The 8,798-nt window shown below is 47.4% G+C and overlaps 1 protein-coding gene across 1 annotated transcript in view; it reads right to left on the bottom strand.

Moving 5' to 3' along the window:
• The window catches only part of LOC309960010 (UDP-N-acetylglucosamine--peptide N-acetylglucosaminyltransferase 110 kDa subunit-like), a 240,645-nt gene extending 232,237 nt beyond the window's left edge, over positions 1-8,408 (bottom strand). Inside the window, exon 1 of the mRNA XM_082836555.1 lies at positions 8,160-8,408. The gene's annotated coding sequence lies outside the window, so the exon portion shown is untranslated. The remainder of the gene's footprint in view (positions 1-8,159) is intronic.
• Positions 8,409-8,798: the final 390 nt, after the last annotated feature.

Raw genomic sequence — 8,798 nt, forward strand, 5'->3', positions numbered from 1 at the left:
CAACAGCTGCAGAGTAAAGAAAGCATGAAACCCAGAGATGGAGGATTCTGTAAATGACCAATTACAAGACTATTAAGCCGCACTTTCACAGCAAGAGGCAAAATATTCCATTAAACTGAAAATTCTTCTACCCCTCACTCCAAGGCCCACACAAACATTAATGTTGCATTTATTAGGATGTATTTCCTGTGCTCTATCAACTTGACTTTCAGCAACTGTATTAATACAGTCCTTTCGCTTTGCACATATATCTGAATGATGGATTCCATTACTGGAGTTTCGTAGAAAGAGTGGAGTGAATGAAGTAAAGTTTGGGAAGAGCCATCATAATCCATAATGATGGGCACTGAATCAGGACAAGAAGAAACCTCTCTTCTCACTTATTTGAATGAAAATTCTAACTGATTCACTTTGTTATAAAGCAGAAACTAACACACCATTGTAAAGCAATTATACCCAAATAAAGATGTTAAAAAAAAAAAAAAAGAAAATTCTACTATATATTTATTGCCTCTGTACAGGGCCATGTGTTGAATAATGGAAAACAAGCATCTTTCATTTGGAGGTAGGATTTGTGTGCTCAAGTTTCGATGGGCCTGCAGAATTAATCTTGTTTTAGAAATGAAATAAAATGTAATTTCTTACTGTAAGTAGATGTGGTTAAGCAACTGGCAACTTTGATGTCTTTAAATCACTGCAGTTTCAGGGTAGGCAAATCTATAATTATTTCAAGCACTTCTTTATTGGTGCAACAACTGAGCAGTGTACATAGTGGTCAACAACCTGGGCATTGTCAGACGACTCTAAGTTTGAATCTAGACTTTGCTACTCACCAGCTATGTGACTTTCAGCTATGAGAATCACTTTCTTCAGCTTTACAGTGTGGATTATTATATGCCCTTTGCAGAACTACTGTAAGAACTAAATGTATATGGGCACAGTGGCTCATAGTTAGGGCTCAAATTAGTATTGTGGTCACTACTAGTAGTACTGAAAAGAAATTAGAACTTCTATTCTCATAAAGTGGGATATGTGTCCCTGTATCATTGTAATTTCATATCATTTTACTTTTGACCTTATAATATCTTGATCCAAGAAACATTTAGCAGTAAATATAATTGAAAGAAGATTACCTGTCAAACATGAAATACTGTAGTATCAAGTGTGCTGGCACAATACTCTTCTCAGATAATTAACCTGTAAAAATATGTTACTGTCTTCTTTTTAATTGAGCACATTGAACATATATATTTACTGTGCCAATTGGTGAAAGGTCCATTAATTAATCAGTCTAACTATATGTTGCATAAAAGTCTTCTAAACATAATCATATATGTATTTTATTTGTTGGGAAAATGTGTTTGTGATTGTTCTTTTCTGCCTATTTAAAGTTAAAGAGGATGAGAAGTAGAGTTAGGCTTAATGTACTTTGTACTCCATTATGCCATGAAAATGCTTCTGTGCCCTGGAGACAACAACAAAAGATTTGCTTTAATGACAAGAATCAAGTATGTTCTAAAGCTTCCAGGTAGGAGGCGTATAGGTTGCAGTTTATATCAGAAGTCTTTGCTCTCTCTCTCAACTGCGTCTAGATGGGAAAGATGTGGTCACAAGTGCTTCAAGGTGATATAGTAAATGTTGGAAAAGACGGGGGTAGGAGGCAGAGTTTTGAATATCTCAAACCTGAGCTAGAAGGATTTTATTTAAAGAAAATAGCGGATATTATTTTTCACTTAAGGAAGCAAACCTGACATTAATGTAGGAAATTAGCTCTTTTAGCTATGATGCTTTCAAATGCACATGGCTGAAAACAAATTCAAAATAGTCAAAGGAAATTTAAAAACAAAAACCAAACAACAACCACCTCAACAAACAAGTACTAGAAATTCAGGGATGCAGCCATATTCAGATACAGTTGGATATGGAAGTTCCAGAGTATTAGCAGGGTTCCAGCTCTCTCTCCATCGCTCAGCCCTGCTTACCTCTGCAAGACTTTATTTTACAGAAAGTCTCTCCTTGTGCTGGATGGTCACTGGGAGTCCCAGAGTCATATCTCCCCAGCTTAGAAATTCCAGAGAGAAAAGACAATTCTTCCATTTTGCTCTGAGAGAAAAGTCCTGGGGAGCAGTCTGATAGACTTAGCCGAGATCAGATGCCTACCCATGAGCCAATCACCTGCTTTACTGGAGTTCAGTCCCTGGGCGACTCATCCCCGGGGCCCGTGAGGAGGCAGGATGGCATTATCTGGCAGTTCTCCAAGAAAAGCCTGCTGTTTTTGTAAGATGAAAGGGGAGAGGACATGGATAATGAAACCTGTATCTGCTTCTGTAAAATCCACAGAATCTTACTCCCTGTCCTGTGTCGATGACCATGCAGTAAGCTGACCCAGGAGGTCATTTTTCCACAACAGCCTTTATATATATGACTAAGGAACACACTGGTAAAAGAATATGGGAGAAAGTCTGAGTATGACAAGTCAGCTAGACTGATATTAACTAAAAAAGCTGTGTGAAAATATCCTTAAAAAGTTGCCCCCAACTCACTCAAAGTCCAAAGTTGGAGCTGGAAATACAATGTCATGGAGTTTGGATAAGAACAGGTTTTCTCCAAGCTGAACTATGACACAGAGATTAGCGACTTCGAGAAACTATACTTTTCCAAAGAAAAAACATCACATGAGAAAAATGAGACCTAGAAAAAATAAATGACTTAAGGTAACATAGCTAATTAATGGCAGGACTGAGACTAGAGTATATACTTTGTGTAATTGGCTATGGTTTTTTTGTTTGTTTGTTTGGTTGGTTGGTTATCAGTTCAAAACGAGACAAACTTAAAGAAAGGAAACACAACCAAAACTCAGTGGTTGGAAAAGAGATGGATGTGAACGCCCACTTGTTTCTTACGTATAAAGTTACCCCTCGCAGTGTTTTGCAGGAGAAAACGCTGGCTCTTCCCAACGTTGATTACATACACAAAGATTCCAAAGACAAGACAAGTGCTTTGCAAACAAAGTAACTAGAACCAGCTCAGGCTTCCCCGCGCCGGGTCCTACGTTCCACGGTCAGAACCACCAACTGTATCCCCCCGAGGAACAAGGTGATTCAGAAAAGCTGGCGTTTTCAGAGAAGGGAGAACACTTAGCCGGGAAGAGAGGAGAAAACTTGCTCAGCTTCTTGCTGGGGTCTAAAACGATCCCAACAGAGTCCTTAAACCCCTCAGGTTTCCCCAATCAAGCACCCTCGCCTCCAACCTGGGCCACCCCAGATCTGATTATCAGACGACAGAAGTCTGCGGACGCACGAAGAGCTGACCACCCCACGAGAGGGACCTACGCGCGGCCGCGCCCACTCACCCGCCGCTCCCCGGGAGACGGGAGACCAGCCCGGGGTCCAAGGCCTGGGCGTGACAGACTCACCCCTCTCCGGGCCCGGCTCCAGCTCACCTCGGCGCGGCCCGCCTGGGCGCCGCCATCTTTACCACGAAGGGGGCCTCGCGCCGGAGGCCCCTGAGCGGGCGCCCGGAGCAGAGCCGGAGCGCCGGGGAGCCCCAGGTCGGCGCCCTACGTCCCCCGCGCGCTCGCGCAGCGTCCACGCGCGACGAGAGTCCCTCACGCAGCCCCCGACCCAGGCTTCCGCGGACCCGGCGCCCCGCGCAGCCCGCACCGCGGCTCAGGCGGCGCCGAGGGCGGCCCGGGCGGAAGAGTGGGCGCGGGGCACGCGCTCGGTAACCTGGCAACGCGGAGCAACCCGGCGTCTCCGGCGAACCCCAGCCCTCTCCCGCGAGGAAGCACGGACCCCCGCACCCGCCGCCCAGCCCGCGCCGCCCTTCGGTCGCTCCGCCCGCCGCTGCCCGCTGGCTACGGTCTTTTAAATCCATGATACAACGTCTATATGTAACGAATCTGTTAAACCCTAAATGTTTATGATAGTCAAGTAATCCATTATCTGAATTATTCTTGAAGATAAAACATCCAAAGACTTCTTAATTGTATGGGTATACATACATAAAATACACGTGGAGGCAACTTCAAATATAGTATGTGCCTGTCTCTATTCCTTCCCTCTCCGCTCTTTGAAAAAATGCCCCTTTAAAAATTGCCCACTCACCATCTGTTAGGTAAATTTGCTGAAACACAGTAAATGTGGAGACAGAAATTGTTATAGAGACTATTCCAAATGGCACTGACACCTGTATTTATGAAATGTTTAAAAGGGTAAGTTAGAGTTGTTTTTTTTTAAAAAAAAAAAAATCCCACTATAGTAACACCACATCATCCTAGGTGCCCAATTCTATTCAATTACATAAGATGGAGAGAGAGAGAGAGAGGAGGAAGAGAAAGAAGAAAGGAAGAAAACCAAGTACTTATGTATAAAATGTTGCTGCCAAAGTTTGAGATTATACTCAAGCATCAATGAACAGAAGGAAAACACTTACAAATTTACAAATGTATTTCATTTATGGTATGAGGGACACAGGTTTACATTTGCAACACGCTCCCACAAGGGTCAAATTGACCACTTTTTTCTATCTAGTTGCTCTTGAGAGAACAAAACAATTGAAACAGATGCCATTCAATTCCAAGTCTATAGCTTAGACCATGTCACTGCACATGAAATATTGTTCATTCAGAGTCAGCACATAGCAAGAGTAATTTATACTCTCAGAGTGTTTGCTCTCAAGTCAATAGCAGAGAAGCCTTGAATAAAAACGTTCCCATTACTTTCCATTGTGATAGATCTTACTTATAGCCCATGAAACAGTGGTCAGAGGAGATTTATTCTTTGGCCACCATATTATATAATCTCTCCACTTTAAGCCATCCCCCACTCGGCGATTATTTTTTAAATATGTTACTCGTAGTCAATATTAATTTACATTTAATCTTTCTTAGCATTAGGAGAGTATTATTTTGTACAGGCTCCGAAACAAATCTCCCGAAATTCCTCCCTGATGCTCCCTTCAGGCTGAAAATGCATTGCAGGGTGGCTGCAGTGACTTAATTCTAGTTGGCAGAGCCCTGGCCACACACTAATTTCATTAGCCTCAAACTCCTGGATTTGAAAGATCCACTGAATAGGATTCCTGTCCTCTGACATGTCACTTACTAACCAATTCAGTGTGCATACAGAGGAGACAGAAAGGACTTGCTCAGCTCTGGCCCACCGGCAGGCAGATGAGAATTCCCCGTCAGAGACACTGTTTACATCTGAGTGGTCATTCTTGCCCGGGTCCTCATTTTCAGGAAGGAAGTTCAATCCAGGCTTTGCTGGCAGCTGCAGCATTTGTTACATCCATTACTAGCTCCTTGTTCCTTCCTGCCCCCCAGTGCTTAGCATCCCCCATTTCAGTCACTAAGTCTTCCTTCCCCCAGCCTAGAAGCTTACCTCACCATAAATTTTTATCTCAAATGATAGGTTTGACACATTCCCCACAGCAACCCACAGGGACTGGGGAAAAGAAAACTCAAATCTCTGGAGAGCTAAGAATTCAACCATTTAGAGGAGTTTCTTTTATCCAGGACAGTCTTCATTGAGCTGAACCCTGCAATCCCAGAGAAGATTCACCTACCCCTTCTTTTCCTCTTTCCCTAAAGTGACTGTGTCTTTGAACAAGGGTTCTGTGTTCCACTATTCTCTCTATTCATTTTGCAGGTTTACAGAGGCTGGGAAACTGGGGACTGGACTTACATGCCAGGAGCTTCTAAGATCACACGCAAAAATAAGGCTACTGGAAGAGATTGTTGGAATCTATCTCTGTATATTTGAACATGGGCAGTGGTTAACCAGGATGCTCACACCAAGCTTATATCCAGCTTGCAGCACAAGCTACAATTGGTGCATCCCTCCTACTACCAGCCTCTTCTCAATAAATGCAGGTGAAAACTGGGGGCTCTTTTCCCTCAGCTGTTCAATCCAACATGAATAGCTGCAATTTGCAAATTAGAGGAAAATGACAGTGTTTTCTCTGAATGGTTTTGGTCCCAACGCACACAGCTAATGCTGGCATTCAGTTCCTTTCCTTCCCAGCCCAGGGAACGGGGGAACTAAGCATAAGGCAAGCGTTCTCTTTTCTTGCAAGTGCCTCAGATCCACACACCAGAGAAGGAATCAGCTCCCCCTGGAATCTTTTTCAGCAAACACAATCCTTCACCTAGTCTGCAAGCTCTCTCTTGACTTTAAGATTTCACTCTTTTTTCGACAGGCAGGCCCATCTGCAAGCTCCCAAGCTCCAAGTGAAGGCACCAAAATAATTTTTAAAATGTCAAACAGCAAATGTGCCTTCAACCCCCAGAGCTCCAGTAAAAATACTGTGAGTTGCCCCTGTGGTTCTCAGGTGACCTCTGGCCTCATCCTCCCTGCAGCGCTGCCTCCTCAGGTTCTCTAGTTTAAGCTCAGAGGTAAAGGAAGTGCTTCTGGGTTTTGCTTCCAACAACCCAGGCTCTTCCTGAAAGCATTACCTCAAAGTGAAGGCTGCCCAGAAGCACTTTTGGCCTTGCAAACATCTAGAGGTGGCATACTCAACAGGTGCTAGGGATGCTCAGAGGCTCAGAGGGGCCATACCAGGCTGCAGCTTTAGACAGGCACCCCTCCTTCTGGCACAAACACAAACTTCATACCCCTGGGTGCTGATGTAGTGACAGCTTGAATCTCACAAGGAGTCCCCTCCAGAAACCCAACATGCTTCAGGAAAGGCACTTGAGAGGGAGCCGACTTTTTAGCTACGGGGAGCATAAGGGTCAGCCAGAATATCTGGAGAAGGGACTAACTGAGCTTGGGTCCTACCAGGCAGGGAGAGAGCTGTGCCTTAGGAAAGAATCACTTCAAGACAGAGATGAACAAAAAACTTGGAGATAGGGGTAGAGAAGGAAAAGAGAGGCAGAAATTGAAAGGGAGAACATAAAAACAGACAGACAAAAAAAAAAAAAAAAAAGCAGGGAGAAAGAGACACAAGGAGAGAGACACACAGGAAGAAAGACAGAGAAACAAGAGAACCCATAGTCACGCAGACCCTGAAACTCAATTTCTTCATCCAGAAGCCATTCATCTATACCCAGGGCGGCACAGGAGCCGTGGGGCCGAGGCTGCGGGAGCAGGCGGTGAGAGAGCACTGCAGCACCGCCCACCGCTCAGCGGGCCCGATCCGCCGTCCTCGCATCTTCAGCCGTCCTCGCATTCTTCCGCCGTTGCCCGCCTGCACCCGGAGCTAGAGGACCGCCCGGCCTTGCTCAGCGCACCCTACTGCCTCCCGCCAGGCGCCTTCTTGTCTGGCTCTGAGAATCGTCCTCAAAACCCAGGACTGCGGTTGGGGGCTGCGTTAGAGAGGTCGTGGGAAAGGATGGGCACAGGGTGGGTGCAGACAAAGCGACTGTGTTTCGCAGTTAGCATGAGCTCACCTCCGGGCTCTGAGCTGGCAGGAGTAGAAAGCTGATCGCCCGGCTCCTGCCAGTGGCCGGATCGCAAAGGCAGTTTAGACGGTGCAAACAACTGCCCAGAGCAAATCACCTGGGGGCACGTCTGCGGGTGGCTTCTCCCCGCTTGAGGACAGTCCCCACGCCTTCCGCCCCATGCCCTCGCAGAGACAGGTTACAGGTCGGGAAATCCAACCCGAGCGAAATGGGCAATTCACGTCCAAATGTAGGTGAAGACCTAGCCTTCGGTTTAAGAACTGCCTCCCTAAGCTCTTCTGGAAATTTTCCAAGGGAGCTGCAGCTTGTCGGGCGGCTTGGGGCAGGGAAGCTGGGGAGTTGAGAAATGCCTAGTTTCTAGGCGTCTTCTCATCTTTCATATTCCTTGCGCCTAAGTGGCTCTCACAGGAGCCCGGCACTTTTACAAGCCTGTTTTGGAACCATATTTCACTCGAATGCAAACCCATTTAAATCATCGCCTTGTTTTTCGGAGACTGTTTCTTGTCAATGGGGCCATAAATCCAGAATGTCAAGCCGGATGGAGTGGAGCGCGGACAGGGTAGAGATGGAAGGGAAATGAATCAAGCAGGGAAAGTACCTCCTCCGGTGAGGTGGGAGGGATTCGGCAGGATCTCCAGGGTGGAAATGAGCGAAGGCTGACCAGACCCCGCACCCCTGGAGTCCAAGCCAGCCTTCAGGATAAAGAGCGCGGGGAGCTACGGCGCGCTCTGCCCCGGAGGGAGCGCCCCCCTACCTGGAAAAGCCTCAGGATGTTGGCTACCATGATGGAGACCGAACTCCCCGAAGCCCCAATCACTCCAACTACTTTCTCGGGCTTGACGAAAACCGGAGGCTCGCCGTTGGTGCAGCGCACTTCGGAGGTGTCCTTCTGGATGAGCGCCTGGACGAAAGTGAGCGACTGTTCGAGCGCATAAGTGTCCCTGGAACAAGTGTCCAGGATCCGCGCTCCCAGCGTCACGTTGGGCAGCAGGTTGGGATCGCTGTTGATCATGTCCAGGGCGTAGAGCATCGCTTCCAGCCCGTGGATCCCGTTCTTCCTCTTGATGTCGTCGCAGGGCACTCCGCTGGGACCCTTCGCGTACACCGGGAACAGCCCCCCGAGGGTGACGTCCCCCTCGATCCGAATGGAGTGCGGGGCGTACATCTCATGGCCGCGCGCCGCCGCCGCCGCCAGCGCGCACAGAAGCACCTCCAGCACGCAGCAGGGAAACTTCGCCAGAGTCAGGGCGCGGAGCAGCTTCCCCAGCTGGACCATGCTGCTCCCGCGGTTGCGGTGGTGGCGGCGGCACTCGAGGGGACGGTGGCGGGCTCGCCGGAGTCCTGGCCCCTTGGGGTGAGCTCCTCCGGGGAAGCCCAGGGTCTCCTGCGGGCG

This window comes from Leucopleurus acutus, assembly GCF_964270905.1.
Source record: "Leucopleurus acutus genome assembly, chromosome: 3".
Lineage (NCBI taxonomy): Eukaryota > Metazoa > Chordata > Mammalia > Artiodactyla > Delphinidae > Leucopleurus > Leucopleurus acutus.